At 44.3% G+C, this 17345-nt stretch overlaps 1 long non-coding RNA gene and 1 other non-coding gene across 5 annotated transcripts; one reads left to right on the plus strand and one right to left on the minus strand.

Annotated features, from left to right (window-relative positions):
- Positions 1–9780: 9780 nt before the first annotated feature.
- Positions 9781–9854, minus strand: TRNAN-GUU (transfer RNA asparagine (anticodon GUU)). The gene has a single exon. It is a non-coding gene; the product is annotated as a tRNA-Asn (tRNA).
- A 125-nt stretch (positions 9855–9979) lies between these two features.
- On the plus strand, positions 9980–17135 carry LOC132002742 (uncharacterized). 4 transcript variants are annotated; one of them, XR_009399992.1, is made up of 4 exons: positions 9980–10152; positions 10505–10876; positions 11750–12846; positions 16844–17135. It is a non-coding gene; the product is annotated as an uncharacterized LOC132002742 (long non-coding RNA). The 4 variants fall into 4 exon arrangements; XR_009399994.1 differs by having other exon boundaries at positions 12740–12846; XR_009399993.1 differs by having other exon boundaries at positions 10505–10862.
- The last annotated feature ends 210 nt before the right edge of the window (positions 17136–17345 follow it).

The raw sequence follows: 17345 nt of genomic DNA on the forward strand, positions 1-17345 counted from the left end.
CTGTAGTTTCCAAGAGCATTCCATGAACATGAAATACTGAACCATTGCTCCTAGGGGAAATAGAAGGTTAGGTTCCTGGTAGAGCCTCTGTTCATAACACTATTGTCAGCTGATCAACACAAACCTTGTTTGTGACTTTCTGTTTAAAGATACCTTATGTAATACATACTGTTGGTTCATTCCCATTGGATATTAAGGCCAACAGCACTATAACTCATGCCCAAACGAAGCTTATCTAACACATGAGTTTTTTTCTGTAAGGCACGTGACAACTTTCTTGTGCTAAGAAACACCAGACGGCACTTAACACTATACTTGGGGGGGGCACTTTAAACCATGAAATCAACAAAAAGCACAAAAAAGCAAAAAAATGTGGCACTAGATATGCCGTAATAAAAACACATTTACAGTATGAGAGCTGAATTGTAGAGGTGTACTCTACAAGTTGGGTGACTGGGGGTGTCCATAATGACCACAAAAAGCAGTGTGTTAATTTTTTTAAAAAGATACTTTGAAGGGGGGGCGCCTGGGTGGCTCAGTGGGTTAAGCCGCTGCCTTCAGCTCAGGTCATGATCTCAAGAGTCCTGGGATCGAGCCCCACATCGGGCTCTCTGCTCAGCAGGGAGCCTGCTTCCCTCTCTCTCTCTCTTGCCAGCCTCTCTACCTACCTGTGATCTCTCTCTGTCAAATAAAATCTTTAAAAAAAAAAAAAAAAGACACTTTTAAGGAAGGTTGAGAAGCAGAGTCTCAAGGAGACTTCATGCTGAGGGTGGAGCCTGACATGGGGTTGATCACAATGTGGGGACCGGGACCTGAGCCAAGACCAAGAGTCTGAAGTCCAACTGTGCCACCCAGGTGCCCCCGTAAGTGTTGATTTTTAAGGTACCAAATAAATCTTAGCAACTAGGCAAAATCACAGATACAGAATCTGAATAATGAGGATTGACTAGATGACGTCAGCACTGAATACTATGGAGGAAAACAGCAGAGGAGAGAACTTTTAGACTGAAGGCCCTTCAGAAATTTCTAGGAGGTGGGTGTCATGTGAACAGGGGCTTAAGTGAAGATGGGGAGTTGGCCATGTGACTGGAGGAAGGGCATTCCAGGAAGAACAGAAGATCCTGAAGAGGGAGAATCCTTAGCAAGATTGAGGACAGGGAAAAGGCTTGTATGGTTGTACAGAATGAGAAAGGGAAAGAACATGAGATTAAGGAGGTTGGCAGAAGCCGGGCTTTGTATAGTTTTGTGGGCCATAGTGAAGACCTTGTCTATGCTTGAGAGTAATGGAAGCTACTGAAAGTTTTCAGGTAAGGACATGACAAGATCTATTCTGAATTTCGAAAGGATCACTGAAGTTTGGAGAATGACTATGACCAGTGGGAATGAAGCAGTAGTCATCTTACAGCCTCCCAGAGTTGAGGGTGATACCTGTGGAGGTGTTAAAGTAGCTGGATTACTGTTGCATTTCAAAAGTAGAGCCGGCAGGATATGTTGGGTTGGATAGGAGGCAGAAAGGGGAATCTCAGGTTTTGTTGCCTCAGTAGATGGGTCATGCCGTTTGCTGAGACGGGATAGACTTGGGAGGGAAAAAATGGAAAGCATTCTATTCATTCAATTTTGGATATGTAAGATACCTATCCTATTAGACTTCCAAGAGGAGACAATTTAATAGGAAGATGGACCTGCAACTCTGGGGCTGAGGAGAGGTGCACACTAGAGGTTCTCATTTAGGAATTGTGAAGGCACGAATGGTATTTAATGTCACAGTAAAGGATGGGGTCATTTAGGGAGTTAAAATAGCTCTGGGGAACAAGAGGGACCATGGGAGGAAGACCAGATGAGTGCGGTGTCCTGGAAATCAAGGGAAGAAAGCCTTTTTTAAGGAGGGAATGATAAGTTTGTCAGATGCTGCTGAGAATGGCGGGACTGAGAATTGACCCATTGGCTTTGGTAATTGGAAAGTGCTTGGTAACTTGGTAAGGACAGTTCAGTGGAGCTGAGACAAGAGAGAAGGGATGGTGAGAAAGTGCAGACAGAGACCTACCCCTTTGAAACCTTTACCTGGTTCCTGGTGAGGGAGTGTGGGAACAAGGTTTTTGTTATTGTGTTTAAGATGGGAAATGTCATAATATGTGTATGTGTGGACCTGAATCTCCTATGAATGTTGTAGATGAGAGGAAGGACAGTTGCAGGAGTAAATTTCTCCAGGGCTGAGTGCCAGTATATAAGAGGAGGTGTGACCAAAGGAGCTAGAAGAGTTAATAGATGTTAATACTGGGGAAGACAGTATATGGATACAGATATTAGGAGATGTGATTAGAAAGTGAGGTCACATTTTAATTTTCTCAGAGACATAATAAGATTACCAGCTGAGAAGTAGGGGAGGAGTTGAAAATTGAGGAGAGGTTAGAATTTTCAGTCTTGAGAGCTAATTGACAGGGACATTGCATAGCTTGCTAGCCTGTGCTGAGAATCCACCAGAGGTCCGTGGCCATAAATTTAACTGAGATGAGTTAAAAAGTTTTTTTTTTTTCTCCGATCATATTTGCTGCTCAGGACAGAAAGAGTAGATGAGAAGTTGGATTCATCCAAGGTTAGAGGTATTGCCAAGCAAATGGGACAGAAGAGAAAAGGAATTAAGGTTGTATGAAAGGAAAATGATGATAGTGATGTATGAGGAAGGATGTAGGGACATAAGACAGGTGATGAGCATTTAAGAAGTGGTGGCAGATCTCAGTGGATTATAAATGGATTCAAAGAATGCCAGTGTGGGATTGGTAGAGCAAGTAAGCTGGTTTGAAAGTAGGGAACAGTGATGACAAGGTCTAAAGTATAACAAGGGAAGTACATGGCCAAGGTTGGGTGAGAATTTCATGAAAAGAAATCAAGAGCCCAGGGGTGCCTGGGTGGCTCAGTCAGTTAAGTGTCTGCCTTCAGCTCAGTCCTGGAATTGGGTCCCATATCCAGGCTTTCTGCTAAGCAAAGAGCCTGCTTCTCCCTCTCCATCTTGCTCTCTGTCAGAGAAATACAAATAAAGTCTTAAAAAACAAAAAACAAAACAAACGAAAAAACCACAAGAAATCAAGATGCCAGAAGGATGTATGGATTGTCTTTGTGGAAGGCAAAATCATTTAAATGGCAGCAGGAGTCCTGGTGGAAAGAAATCAACAGTAAGCCAGGAGCTAAAATCCTGAGAATGAGCGATGGCAGCGAAATGAGCCAAGTGGGTAGTTCAAATGGCTTGTGTTTCTAAGGCACTTGGAGGGTTAGAACAAAGATGGGGAACAGTGGTTGAAAAGCAACTAGGAACCAGGAACACAGGACAGCCACCACTTGAGCTGTGGAGGGAGCTGTTTCTTCAGTTCATTAGCACAGGGCAGGAAGGAGAGTGTTCAGAAGTTAAGGACTAGGGAAGGCCTGTCTGTAACAGACTGTGCATCCCAGAGGACTCGGGAGCCCAGAGAGTGGGGAGAGCAGTGGAGGGAGGAGGTGGGCTAAGGTGCTGGATAGGAGTAGAAGGTTGGGAGAAGTGAGATCTAGAGTTGAATGTCCCAGGAAGCGTGGAGTCACAGGGTGACCCAGACAGACTGCAGCTTCTGATAAGTTCTCTCTGGGAGAGGACTGGGAGGACCATGGGTTCTACCTGCAGCGTTCCTCTTGAGAGGGGGGTTTTGTTGAAGAGGGAGACTGTGGGGAAGGTGTATGAAGGAGCATGAGGAGCACTGTGGGCCTCCCTCCCTTCCTGTGGTGGTGGAATTGGAGTCTTAATCATATACGTCTGCTCTTTAAGCATAAAGGGATTAAACTTTTCTCTGCCGTGTGGCAATTTTGGTTTCTAGTTGACCATCATTTTTAATGATTTAGCAGAGAATTTACATTATTTTATAGTCCTTTTGGTATTATAATTTAGCAGGGTCATTTCCACCCCCCAAAATATGCTGATATGTGTGTATATCTTCTGATGAAACCATGTTTCTTTTCTTCTTCTTCTTTTTTTTTTTTTTTTTTTGGTCATGAATCTTCAATTCCTTTGGAATGTATTTTGATGTGTTGCACTGTTTCTTTTTCTCCCCCGACAGAGAAATCCGTTTGAACACCATTCACTGAATCACCTTACTGTCCTTTAACCATCCACAACACACCGTTCACCTTTCCCATTAAATTTAACAAACGTTCAACTCCTGTCGTAAATGGAGGTTATGTGGGAAAACATTTTGTTGCTCAGTTACAGAATGCCAATTAAACAGTGTAAATCCCAGTTTTCGAGAAGAAAGTAGGCTGGGAGGAAAGTATATTACATTTGAGCTGTTTGTTTTTTTTTTTTCTTCCAGTTAACGTTATCGCGATAATGCAGTGTGCAAATCAGGAACACTGTGAGAAGTGGGAGATATGATTTATTAGAGTTTGCTTCTGTTTTTGTTTGCTTCCATTTGTGTTGTGACATAACCGACATGCATCCCTGCCTGAGCTGAAGTGTGAGCATCGTGGTGGGACTTACATATACCATGAAATGATTGCCGCAACAGGTCCAGTTAACTTAGAGCTTTGTCGGCACCACCAATGCCAATAACACAAAATGGACTGGCTTCTCCAAACGCAGCACCCAGGGGCCAAAAAAACCATCAGTATGTATCATGACGGAGGAGGAGGAGGAGGAAGGGCAGGATGCACCTGGCGGATGAGAGAATGCATCCCAAAGAAGTCGCGTTGGATTAGTGACTTCATTCTTAAAGTTTTCCACTTTTCTTAAAGTGACAGCTCCTGTAGGTGCCCATAAAGAGCCACTCGTCATTGGCTGGCTCTGACACAGGTCTGTTCAGCAAGCTTTTCTGAGAATACCTTTCCGACTCTCTTTGGCTTTTGAGCACCAGCAGCTCCACAGCCTTCTCCGCAACCAGTGTTCTCCCAGGAAGCCACTGAAGAGGCAAGGGGGGCTGAAAGGCACACCAGAATGCTTCTAATTAAAACAGATCTGTGAGAAGGGGCTTATTAACTTCCACAGCACAGCCAAAGTGCTAACGTGACCGAAAGTCTGGTACTGGAGAAGTTTTAAATACAGTAATCAGGAGTTTCAATGCACCCACAGCAGGAAGAGGTCATCAAGAGAAAAGGAACTCCTACAAAATACTTCAGATCTCAGATTGAAACATCATTTTCTGTTTGGTTATTGCAGACACTTAATAGCTCGGGAAAGCACCCTCCTTACCAGTCTTCTATGACAGCCTTCCCACCAGGGCTAGAGGCAGAGTTGATCTAAATGCACAGAGGAGGTTCAAGTGTCTCTACAACACACCAGATATTTGATTCCCATCCCCCACCCCACCAGCCCTAAGGCAATGTAAACCAGGCCAATTCAGCAGGATGGCAGTTGTAAACTGCTGTCCCCACTGGCTATGTGAAGAATCTCCCTGCTTGGTAATTAGTGAAGAGATTCTGTATTTCAAACTTCAGTTCCATGTTGAGTCCTGTCCCTTGTAGATTTTCATCTCTGTTATATTTATTCGACTGAACTCCAGTGATCAGACTTGCCTATACTCTAGTACAAGTGAATATGCTCTACAATTAAGTATAAATAAATACCACTATGCTCACGCATACATATGATAATCTATAATAATCTACTCAGTTTAGTACTAAGGTAGTCGAGGATCTCCTTAAAGTGTATATTTGATTTACTTTGTCACTTTATCTTTGCTTGGGAATAACCAGTTTGAGTCCTCTTTGACAGACCATAATTTCTGTTGTTTTGTTTTTACTAAAAAAAAAAAAAAAAAAAAGGCAATGAAAAATGGCTCAATTCCTGGGGGGATAATAAAATATGACAGTTTGCTGGGTGTTATTAAAATGAGTCGCAAGGAAAGAAGCGCAAATTAGAATCTGCTGTTGCTGCTGTAAATCCCTATAGATGCGACCCCAAACGGATCAATATAGTAAAGCCCTTCACACCCAGTCATTCCAGATTAATAAGGTATTAAGTGTTAAAACTCCAAAGCAGCTTTTGTTGTCTCAAGTCGTTTATTATTAATTTTGCTTATCTACGTAATTGCTCAGTAAAAAAAAAAAATGGTTTCTTTGTGGCTTGTCAGTAGTGTTAGACTATTCTAGTTCTTCGTATTACCTTAAAATCTTCAGTTTAGTAATTTTCCGTACCTAAACACTCTGGATTTGACACACTTTATAACTTTTACCAGGAATTAGAATACACATAGAATAAGTACAATACAAAGCCAGGCCTTCCAAATCGGGCCAGGGGGCAGGGGACACAGCAGAAATCTGTTCCAGACTCTGTGACTCCCTCGGATACTGTAAATAAACTTTTTTCTGTAAATGTGTACATTGTGGGGAGAGGGTACTTAGCTTCCCATTCAGGTTTTTACAGGGCTTCATGGACCCCTAAAGTATTCTCTTGGGAACTTTACCTTAAATAAATGAAATTTAACTTAAAATTAAATTAAACTTAAAAAAAATGATGACTGGGCACCTGGGTGGCTCAGTGGGTTAAGCCGCTGCCTTCGGCTCAGGTCATGATCTCAGGGTCCTGGAATCGAGTCCCGAATCTTGCTTTCTGCTCAGCAGGGGGCCTGCTTCCCTTCCTCTCTCTCTGCCTGCCTCTCTGCCTACTTCTGACCTCTCTCTGTCAAATAAATAAATAAACAAAATCTTTAAAGAAAAAAAATGATGACTGATTCTGGGACTAGATTTTAGATGAATTCCATGGTGGAGAACCAGCCACAAGTAAGTAGGTAAGTTAAAAATATGGGGAATTTATTATTTCTCTAATTTCAAGATTTCTTTAAGACCCAGTATCGAACAAAATCACTATTTCCTGGGGCATCGAGGCTCTAAATGTAAACATAACCCTCCCCACTTTCCTCCTGTTTCAGTCCCTAAGTCTCATCCAGTCTTTGCTGGAATTATATCCTTCTTTTCTAGACCCACCTCATTGCCTCTCCTCTGCAATGTAACTGCCTCGTAACTGTTCTCTGATCTCTTATTTCCCCTATTCTGCTGCCAGACCAACCATCTAAAATAAATGTCTTACGTCCTGAAACAGAAACGTTTAACAGTTACTCCCTTGCTTTATAGGGCGAAGTCTAGCTTCCTGACTTGTTCGTCAGGGCCCTTCCACAAGCTAAGAACATTTTCAATGCACTCTAAGTACATTTGTTCTATATTCTGGTTATGCTTATCTCCTACCCACCCGCTCTTGCCTCCAAATTTTGCCAGCTTTAAATAGCCCTCCCTTGCCTTCTGGCCTGTCCAGATCTTCCAGGGTTGTTTCGGATCCTCCGTGAAGACACAATACAGCCTATGTTGACTTCCTCCTTTACTACCCAGGAACATTCTTCTGTGGCCCTCATGCTGACATTTCATCATATGCATTTTTATCTAAGTGTCCATCTCTGTTAATAACATACTCGGAGAAGGCAGGGGAAGCTTCGGTCCTGAGAATGTGCTGTCTGACAGACCTGAGCTAGATGAACGAACAACATAAATGAAGACCTAGTCACTACACTCAAGGAATTCATATGCTAGCATAGGTGACAAGGAACTCCCTGGTTTCAAGGTCATGTAATGAATGAATAGAGGAGGGGGCGCATAAATCAGAAAGAGGTAGCCTCAGGGGAGGTTTCCCTGAGAAGGTAACTCCTCATGGATGTTACTCAGATAAGTACAGAGGAGGTGGGGGCAGGCACATCAGGGCAAAGGGAAAGACATCTGGGGTGGGTGGAAGGTGGTACAAGCCAGCATGAAGCGGGAGTATTGAAGCTTTTGGCAAATGCATATAGCCACTAGAGGGTTTCACGCAGGAACATGGTCGGGGAAAGCCCCTGTGTGCTAAGCTTGAGAACTTGGGACTGTATCTTGAAGGAAATACTTTGGGACCTAAAATGATCATGAATTACAGAAAATGGTCTCTTCCCTCAAGGAGCTTACAACCTAGTATAAATACACTCAGCTTAAAGTGGAAGGTTGTGCTAAGTCCCCATAACTTAAGTACTAGGGAATTTCATGCGTTCCTCATCTTGAAATGTTAGACTAGATTTGTACGGTATATAAATGATCATATGACTTAATTTCCTCGTTTCCGCTGTAGGCTATCCTTTTTTTTTTTTTTAAAAGATTTTATTTATTTATTTGACAGACAGAGATCACAAGCAGGCAGAGAGGCAGGCAGAGAGAGAGAGGAGGAAGCAGGCTCCCCGCTGAGCAGAGAGCCCGATGTGGGGCTTGATCCCAGGCCCTGGGCTGAAGGCAGAGGCTTTAACCCACTGAGCCACCCAGAGGCCCCATGCTGTAGGCTATCCTTAAGTATGAGTGGAGAGTTTGGAATTTTGAGAATCAGAGAGACCCCTACCCAAAAACATTTTGGGGGGGCTATTCCTTACTTTATCTGAAATTCTACAAGTGCAACACTGTGTCTCTCTTTTTAGGGCTCCTAATTAGACAACAGGATTTTTTTTTTTTTTTTTTAGATTTTATTTATTTATTTGACACAGAGAGAGATTGCAAGTAGCAGAGCAAGAAGGGGAAGCAGGCTCCCTACTGAGCAGAGACTCAATCCCAGGACCCTAAGACCATGACCGGAGCCGAAGGCAGGGGCCTAACCCACTGAGCCACCCAGGCGTCCCCAACAACAGGATTTTTTTTTTTTTTTTAAGATTTTATTTATTTGAGAGAGAGAGAGAGCGAGCATGAAAGGGGCAAGGGGCAGAGGGAGAAGCCGGCTCCCTGATGAGCAGAAGGCCTGATGTGGAACTTGATCCTGGGACTCCAGGATCATGACCTGAGCTGAAGGCAGTTGCTTAACCAACTGAGCCCAACAGGTGCCCAACAGGACATTTTTATTATCAACAATTATTTGATAAATAATTATCAGCCAGCACTTGCCAAGCCATTCCCTAACGGACATCTGAGTGAGGCAGTTTAACTCTTTCTTCTTCCAAGTCACTAAATCTATCCATGAATTTACATCCCAGAGACAAAGCACCTGCCCCATAACCTCAATCTTGGCAGAAATGAATTATATCATCACGTTACCATGTTATTGCGTGGTTCTCTATCTTTATTAAAAGTCTCATATGAACCATCTGCTCGAAACATATCTGTGTCTTCTGTGGGATCAGAGTTGAAAATACATCATTCAAAACCTTTTAAACAGGAACCGATAAAAACAATTTCTGCCCGGGTTTAATTTCAGGGAAACTCCTGTGGGCGATCTAAAAGCAAACGTGAACACCTTCATCTAGGTTCAAGTCTACTGTCCAAAAGCTGTAGCAGAGCTTCATTTAGCAGACAGTTACATAGGGTGATTATGTCTCCACACCCTCTTAGGTGACTCCCCTTGCACATTTTCATCGAACAGCTCCTCAGATCCGTTTGCCAGTAGAAAAGGCAATATCGAATAAGGACATTTCCTTTCTGGTGGTATCAGGTTTCTGAGAAGAAACCAGTGGCATTTATTCACTCACTTGTCAAGGGGCATTTTTTCCCCTCCCCTCCATTACAATGAGGCCTGTTGAAGCAAATCTTTGGGCCGGTTTCCCGAAGAATGTGTGCAAATTTCCCGTGGACATAACAGTGGAATTGAATTTCCAAGCCCCGGGCTGCCAGTGCAGAAGCAGAGTCGCTCTTACGTCCCGCCCCGCTGGGCGACAAATACTGAGAGAACGTGGTCTTGCTCCGTCCCAGAGGTACAGGAGCGTCGTACTCCTGCTGGATTAAAAATCTCACGGTTGCCGTTTTAAAATGAATCCGTCTCAGGAAAACGAGCGCCTTCGTCCCTGGGTGGGCTCGAACCACCAACCTTTCGGTTAACAGCCGAACGCGCTAACCGATTGCGCCACAGAGACCGGGCTGCGAAACTCGCCGCGCGATGTGTACAGATTTCCGCGGCCGCGGAGGCTCTCGCCGCCCAGGGCGTCGCCGCGCCAGCGGGGCAGCGGAGCGCGCGGAGGCGGCCGCGGGAGGGGCCGAGGCTGCAGGAGGCCCCGGCACGGGCGCGGGAGGGGAGCGGCCGAGCCTGCGGCCGCGCGGAGAGACACGGAGGGAGAAAGAGAGGGAGGGAGGACGGGCGGAGCGGCCGGCACCCGTGAGGGGAGGAAGGGCGCACGGTGCGTGTGTGCACTGGCCGCGCGGGGGCACCGCCGGGTGAGCGCGACCCCGTGGAGGCCGCCCGGGTTCCGCCGGGAAGAGCTGGGGAAAGGGGTCACGGTCAAGCCTGGGCGAGAAGAGCCAAGGGCTGTGCGGCCTTGAAACGGAGGGGGGGGGGGCTCGGAGCGCGTGTTAGGCCCCACACTTTCGGGCTGTTCTCAACCTTTGTGTGTCCCCCCGCCCACCCCCGACCGTGGCTCCCCGCCCTCCTCAGTACCCCCTCCCCCCACTGTTAAATTTTAATTCCAGAGAGACACCGTGTATCCGAATTTGCCGAGCGTTTATCTGTGCTTGCTCCTTTAAAAAAAAATAATAATAATAATACTATTTTTTTCCCCCTCCTCCTAAGAACCAACTTCTGCCCGCTTTGAGGGAATATGGCCTCCGTTGATAACGCACGGTTTAGGGAACATCAAAAGGGGCTTCGTGGAGGGTGTGGCGATTAAGACAAGCCTTTCAGTTCGAAGTGGCCACTGGAGGCGTCCCTCTTTCCCGACTTCTGGACTGAGCCCACGGAAATCGAGGATGCCGCAGTGTGTCGGAGGGGGACGGCCGCAGCAACAGCCTGGGCCAGACCCGACCTGGGCGAAGAAGGCGCTTCCCGGCTTCAGTTTTCCTTCTGGACGCCCAGTGGCAGGAGCTCCGCGGGCCCCTTCCAGCCTCCTCGCCCTGCAAAATGGGGGCAACTCACTCCAGCACTCCACGGGGTAAATCCAGTCCTGTATGTTCCGTGTTTCCATCCGATTGGACCCCAAACCCAATCCTTCTCCTAGGTCTTTTTCTTACCCCCTTTTAAAAAGCGCACAGTTCGGGGTCTTTAAGGACATCCGTATTGCTGTGCAGTCGTCACCGCTCTCCATCTGCAGAACCTTGTCTGTCCTCTTCCTCAAGGAGGCTCTGTACCCATTAAACACTGAGTCCTCATTCCCCTCTTCCCCCAGACCCTGTCAACTACCCTTCTACTTGGTGGCTCTGCCAATTCAACTAAGCTGGGTAACTCGTGTGAGCGGAATCCGTCCTTTTGCGCTCGGCTTATTTCACTTAGCACGATGTTTTCAGAGCTCATCCATGTTGTAGCAGGTGTCGGAATTTTATTCCTTCCTAAGGCTGAATCATATTCCATTGTATGGCTACGCCACATTTTCTTTACCCAGCCACGTGTCAGTGGACGCTTGGGTGGCTTTCACCTTTTGGTTATTGTGAATAATGCCGCAGTAATCATGATGTACAAATATCACTTTGAGACCTTGCCCTTAATTCTTTTGGGTGTATCCCCAGGTGTATAATTGAGGAATCGTAAGGTAGTTCTATTTTTTAATTTTTTGAGGAGCCATTGTAGCACTGTGCCACAACAGCTGCTCAATTTTACATTCTCACCAACAAGGGCTTCTGTTTCTCTACATCCTCACCAACCTTCCTCCCTTCCTTTTTTTTTTTTTTTTTTTTTTTCAGGAGTCATCCTAATGGGTACAAAGTATTACCTCATTGTGGTTTTGATTTACAGTTCCCTAACAATTACTGATGTTGAACATCTTTTCTGAACCCTTCCTTTGAATCTGGGTTCTATGACCAGTCTTCTCTTGGTTTCTTCTAGCAAGAGCCAGTTCTGCCTCATGGAGGAGGAAACTGAGGGCAGCTTCTGTTAAGGAGGGCAGCTTGTGATAAAGAGCAGAGAGAAGGGGCAAAGTGGAGCCCACAGCTGAACCTGAGCGGTGCCAGGAGAGGAGATGAAGGGGAAATCTTCTGGAATCCAGAGATTCTGTTGTCAGGAGGTTCTTAACCGTCTGGGCTGGGCAATTTTTGCAGTCAGTTACATTTATCCTGGCTCTGTAGGGACAGATATTTGTGTATGTGTCTCCTGTGAGTGGCCACGGGTGAGGAAGGACTTGTTGGGCTCCCCCCTGTGCATACTGGAACGCATGTTTTTGGAACTGCGTTTGTAAAAGTTAAGTTAAAATGACGCTCACTTAACAGAATTTTCCATTTGCATTTTCAGTTTCTTCTCAAGAACTATGGGGATGCTTATTTAAGTGTTTAAATAATTATCTCTTTTGTATGTGTGTGATTGCTCTTAAAAACACGAGATCTTTTAGATGTATAAAAAACAGAACTTTCTATAATTCCATTCAGTTTTTATTTTGATTCCTGTTCTGCTGCTGCCAAAACCATAATCTCGGTTAATTTAGGATTTTTCTCTGTCTGCTTCCCTGGAGTTGTTTCTGAGGGCTGACATTTTGGAGGGCGGTCGTTTATCTGGTCCTTGAGTCAGATGTGCCCACAGATTGCTGGGGAGGCCATTTTGCTCCTGTCGTAGGATCCACAGCTGTCCTGTGCATCCACTGAGGGGTGGGAATCTCTACAAAATTGATGTTGGTGCCTCAGCCATTCCATAAAGTCATTCCTGGCACAGTGCCCTCTGCTTATGGGACCTCTTTGTGTCCTCCCACAAATTCACATATTAAAATCTAATCTCCAGTGTGATGGTTTTTGGAGGGGAGGACTTTGGATGTAACCATATGAATAGGATTAGTGCCCTTTTAAGAAGAGGCCAGAGAGCTAGCTCAATCTTTTCTCACCATGGGAGGAGACAATAAGAGGGCTGCGGTCTGCAACTCAGAAGAAGGCTCTCGCCGACACCTGACCATGCTAGCACCCGGATCTGAGACTTCCAGCCCCCGGAATTGGTGAGAAGTAAGTTGTTGCTGTTTACAAGCTACCCAGTCTGTGGTACTTTGTTATGAGTTGGCTCAGTCCGAGCCAACTCAGATAGGACCCCAAACTTCTCCATTTTCTTCACCCCCCCCCCACACTCCTGTTTCTCCAGATATGAGATGTACAAGTGAGGTACCTGGGTGAAAGGAAAAGAAAGCAAAAAAGAAAGAACCACTAGGTGTACTCCTGATGCACCACGTCCCATCTGAAAGTCTGTGGCTGCCCTTTCAGTCATACTTCTTTGAAAATATTATCTAATTTTCTCTATTACGCTAAGCCCTGGGGTCTCTCTTCCTCTGTATTCATGTGACTGCAGTGATTTTCTGAAGGGAAGATGCCATTAATAGGCCAATTGTGTCTAAGAAATAGGTACTTAACAAAACTCTAAATCAGACATTCCAGGAATTAGATGGTTCTGTTGATTGCAATTACACTCTCAACTAGAAGCCCCCACTAACAGGTAAGGTCTCCGAGGACAGAGATTTTAGTTGACTTTGCTCCCGGTTTAATCCCCAGCAACTACAACAGTGCCTGGCACATAACAGCCTCTCAATAACTATGTGCTGACTCCATGAGGAAATGAAAGCCATAAGCCAAAAAGTAAACTGGAAAAGATAAAATGGGACAGAAAAATTAAATTCCTAATATATAAAGAGCACTTATCAATAGCTATGAAAAAAACACCCTTTGCAGCTCAACCCCCAAAAAAACCCCTGAAAAAAATGCCAAAAAATTGGGATATGAATGGAATGTTCCTGAAAGAAGAAATGCCAATATAATCATGAAAGTTGGGCTACACTAGTTACCAAAATCAAAATTAAATCAAATAAAAATTTCCTTTTTCCCAAATAGCAAAAAAAGAAAAAAAAAGAGGTAATACTAGAACACTGTCACCGGCGAAGAGGCCAGTTTCACACAGGACTGATGGGAGCAAACCTGGAATGTTTTCTCTGGATAGCAGTTTGGTAATATAAACATTAAACGATATTTATACCCTATTGTTCTAGGAATTCTATGTTAGAAATCTATCCTAAGAAAGCAAGCAGATTGGGTGACTCAAGTTTTACGTATATTGTCACAGTATTATATATCCTAGTGATAAACAGGAAAAACCTGAATGTCCCGAAACAGGAGAAAGTGATAAATTATGGTATATTTAGAAGATAGAGTGTTAGTTATGCAGACATCAGAAATAATTTTTTAAAAGATTAAAAACATAGAGGCGTGGTAAAGCATTAAGTAAAAAGTAGGATAGAGAAACATATCGTAAAAACAATATTTTCAAAGAAGATTTGATGACAGGGTCCTGATAAAATGTGAAGTTCAAAGACAAGATGGGGAACTGTGTAATTCAGAGCCGCATCATTCTTTCTCCGCATCTCACTGATGGGAACACCGCATGACTATCACCTCACCTGAGCCCACGGCAACCTTATGAGGCTGATACTATGATTCTCATTTTACAGGTGAGGGAATGTGTGCGGGGAGCAATATGTTCAGGTAACAGAGCCATTGAGCTGTAGGGCCAGGTTTCAGACCTGGAGTCAGGCTCCAGCGGCCACGCTTCTTTAACCTTGACCCACGCAGCCTCTCACTGCACAGGCAACATGAGCCCGCAGCGAGGCAGGCATGTGTCCACGTGTGCGCCGTAGAGGGCGAATTCTCCACAACAGTATTAGTGGCCATCCCTGGGGGGTTATTTTTCTTTTCTTCTTTACCCCTTTTCACCATTTCTCAAGCACGTGCAGCAAGCAACAGTTCCTTTAAGGAGCCAGTGAGGAAGGGCGGCAGCAGCAGTTTCCCTAAATTACAGATAGAGGGTGGTAGGTGGTCATTCTCCACCCGACTTCTGGGGCTGGGGCCAGAAGAGTGCCCCTTCGAGGTAACGGAAGCGACTAGGACAGTCCAGCCTGTGTACTCCAAGGTCTCTGCCAAGTGCAGTGTAACCATTAACGCCTGCCTCTCTTCTCCAAGTCTTTAACTTCCTGGGAGAAGGGTGTCCGAGGGCATTGTAAACAGTTTCTGTGGGGAGTTTTGCAATGTGTGACTCTTTTAGTAATGAATATGCTTTCACTTAAAAAGAACTGGAGTGCCCGAGATTTTTAGGTGACTTTTATATTTCTTCTGAATGCTTAAAGACACCTCTTTGCATTGATTTTATTTTCTCTTTTACAACAAGTTGTTTTCCTTTAGGAAGTATAACCCAACCTACAGGAGAATATTAAGACTTTTTGTAACATTGGTAAATATGCTATGAGATATTTATACATTTTGAGCTAAATGGCGGTCTGCAGATATTTATTGAATCCTGTCAGGAGCTCGGCTAGATGCCTCAGGGACCTCCCTTCTGCCCAAGACACATCATTCCCGCCCACAGATCACTTTAATCTACTTTGGGAACCAGGAGATATCTAAAAACATTTCAGGCAGGAAGTGCTAACAGCCTGGCACAGACGGTAAGTGTTTCAGGAATCTGAGCTGGGAATCCTCCCTGAGCTATCAGTAAAGAACCTATGGAGGAAGTGGGTCTTGGGCTGTGTCCTTGGCAGGATCCTTTGGTTGGGAAGGAGAAGGAATAGAGGTGGAGAAGAGAGGATCAGCCCAGAGGAAGCAGAGGATCTACATGGGATGTGGTAGAACATGAAGAAAGCTAATGGGGGATGGAGCATGGAGGGTTTTAAATACCCGGCTAGAAAATTCACATTACAAATGATACTGTTCTTCAGAGAGGACAAATTTTAATGACTTAAATACTCACCAAAGGGGCAATGTCTGCGTTTTTATTTATATTTATGGCATATTTATACACTTGCACTGAACATTTTGAGAAGAGAGACTTGATGATGGGCAGGTTTTGAGGAGGCTTCGTCTAGCACGTGAGGATGGGGGAGCATGTGGAAGTAGGATGACTAGGTGACTGTTTCACTAAACCAGATGTGAAGAGAGGAAGCCTCATTTGGATGGGGCTCCAGGGAATGGAGGGGCGATGAGAGACAAAGGCTTCAGGAGAGAAGCAATAGGATGTTATTGATAAACACATGTGTTGGAGCTACTGGTGCTACCTATGGCAATGACACTGGCTTTGAGAATTTTCTTGTGCCATGACATCTAATGATTGCTCATATGTTGTGTTTTTTTGTCTTGTTTTGTTTTTTTAAAGAAAGAAGTTCCACAACTCTCCTTACAGGTCTGCCATATAATCGAGGCTTAATACAGTTTTTGACTACATGGGCTCTCTCAGGGGTCCTGTCCTCTTGCTGTAGCCCTTACTAACCAGATGGCCTTTCTGATTTCTGATCTAAATATTGCTATATATTAAAACCCCATTTCTCAACTGTATCTTTTGTGAAGAAGGGGAATTAGCTGTTCCTGCCGGTTGTCAACTTTCATATCTGTAATGGGAGGCAGACTTCAGTTTGGTTTCATACTGATAAACAGCAGCCAGCCCTGTAACTTTTGTCTTTAAGTCCAGTTTTGCAATATAGATCTGCCTGTACAAGCAAGGTGCTTGCACGAAATAGAAACTGGATTTGTGTAGGGTCCTGGAGACCAACACTCTGGAAAGAATTTATTTGTGTGTTAACTGAGGCATTATTTTGTGCTCCGAGGAAGACAGAATGATGACCTCTGGGTGAGAGGGGATTTCATAAACACAACATAATAAGTACAAACAGAAAAGAAAGGGATGATGCATTTGATTAAATTCAAAATGTAGTAAAACTTATGTTAAATGAATAAAAAGTAAACACGTTTAAAAAACAAATTGGAGAAGAATTTTCACCGCATGTACTCAACAAAACCTTAGTATACAAAATTCATAAGGAATGCCTACCAGTTAGTGGAAGATAAACAACAAAACAGAAAAACATCAATGGAGGGAAATTCCATATTGCCAATAAACTCGTGAGAAGACACTCAACTCTTCTAACAGTCTGGGAACCAGAATCATAATGAGATGTCATTTCACACCCATTAGGCCGGCAGACTTCGAGAAACTTGACGAATCCAGTTGATGGGGATGTGGAGCACCAGCACTTTCATCTGTTATGGATGAGAACAGGTGCACCTGCTATGGAGAATGACTTGTCAGTTTCCTGGTGACATTCAAGAGACTCATTCCCTCCCGCACAGAGTTTCCTTCCTAGAGACGTGTGTTCAGGATATATACAAGCCTATTTGATCCAATATTGTTCCTGATACCGAAACATTTTAAATGACTCAGATGTTCATCTGAAGGACTGTGGATAAATAAACATGGTTTATTTAGATACCGCAATACTGTATAGCAGTTTCAATAATGGATAGGACCTTTGTTTACCAATGTGTATAAATCTAAAAATAGAATGTTGCAGAAAGCTTAGGTATAGGTATGGGTCCATGTGCCCATGCAGATCAAATAATACAGAGCAGGTTACAGTGGAAAATCATGGTGTTCCATAGTTCCTCCCTTCCGTGAATCCACAGCTCAGAAGATGTTT

Source organism: Mustela nigripes, chromosome 15 (assembly GCF_022355385.1).
Source record: "Mustela nigripes isolate SB6536 chromosome 15, MUSNIG.SB6536, whole genome shotgun sequence".
Lineage (NCBI taxonomy): Eukaryota > Metazoa > Chordata > Mammalia > Carnivora > Mustelidae > Mustela > Mustela nigripes.